We start from the raw sequence: 1,708 nt of genomic DNA on the forward strand, positions 1-1,708 counted from the left end.
TTAAAGGCCAACTCAGACAGCGTCGGCCGACGTAGCCCGACCCGATTTATCGTCGGGGACAGTCTTCGTGAGAAATATTAAACACGTTTAATATTCTACTACGCGACTGCCCCCGACGCACACCATCGCGTCTGCGTTCAACTCACACAGACCCGACGCGACAACAAATCGGGCTGCGTCGGCCGACGCTGTCTGAGTTGGCCTTAAAGGGCTTCACATTATTACCCCCGGTCATTGGGGAGAATTCCATATTTGTTTGTGTTTGAGCCTCCCGGGTAGGTCTTCCCAATTGTACTCCTGGGTGGAGAGAGACAACGGGGGTGGAGGAGTTGTGACCCCCTCGTTTTGCCATTAAATTTTAAATTTCACTACATATTAATATTATGCGCTTTATCTATTCTAAATCTGTTTCCACACCCCCACCCCTTTTGAAAAATTCTGGATCCGCCCCTGACAACCGTAGACAAAGTGCCTTGCCTATATAAGGCACAAACGAAATCACAGCGAGGGACTGAAGCAGAACCGCAATCCTGCGTAAAACCGCTCCTATTTATTTCTGAATTTATGCATTCATTGAATTGTAATATAATGATTTGTATAATAGAATTGTAAATTTTTAATTGTAGAAGTCCTCAAATCAGCCTTTGGATGCTATGGACTTTTTGTTTGTATTTTGAATATATGAATAAAGATACCGAGATATATATTTCAACAATGTTTTGTTATCCATATTAATAGTACTAGTAATAAAAGACCTGTAATAATGTTTATATTTATAATAATAGGAAGGTATTAGACTAATACTTGAATATCACTTCCGCTACGCCACTTTTTTTTTTCTTAGATAATGACCGTCGTCGAAAACAAAATTATTATTGATCAGAATAAGAACAACATTTGTTGAGAGCTATGGTACACAATGTACCATCATGTCGGCTTTATTCGGAACAGTATTTACCTTTCTTTTGTTATTTATATATACAAAACGGCTATCCTGAATATTATTATATGTGCTCTCTCGATGTGCACCATCATTGTGAATACAATGTAACGGTTACTTGAATCTGTTCAACCCGGCATGAAGCCTCTGTGGTATAATGGTTATGACGCGCCTTGACAGCGAAAGCAGGCCCGTAGGCAGGATTTTCGATGGGGAGGTGCGTTTTTGCGACCGAAGCGGACTTGAGGATGGGCGACCGCCTGGGATCCCCGCGGGGGCGGGGCGAATCCCCCGGAAGCTCCGACAAATTAGCATTTTGAGGGCCTTATAATGGATTTCTGAAACCTATAATTCGTAATATTCTATATAAATTTTCATTCATTTGGGTATTGTTTAGGGGCATAAAGCAGGATAAATAGGCTAGAGGGTGGGATCCAGGGCCGCGCCGGGAGGAACTTTCACAGACGGATGGCCAATACCACCTCAGCCCCACCAGGTCGGGGCTGAGGTAAGAAAATTTACGATTATGGCACCTCTAGACGGCCGGAAATGGCACTCCCAAACAAAATTTAATTATGATTTTTTTTCTCTTCCCTCCATTTCTTTTATAATTTTGGGGTGCTCACTCCCCCCCCCCCCCCTAATCCGCCACTGTGAAATTGTAACTTTTTATGTCCTTTACATCTGTAGATCAATCAACAATCACTGAAGCTGATAATTTCCAACAGATTTCGTAGCACATTATTAAAAATCAACAGTTAGAAGAGC

The sequence above is a fragment of the Anneissia japonica genome, unplaced genomic scaffold, assembly GCF_011630105.1.
Source record: "Anneissia japonica isolate Jap-2015-1 unplaced genomic scaffold, ASM1163010v1 scaffold287740_len772037_cov194, whole genome shotgun sequence".
In the NCBI taxonomy this organism is placed as follows: Eukaryota; Metazoa; Echinodermata; class Crinoidea; order Comatulida; family Comatulidae; genus Anneissia; species Anneissia japonica.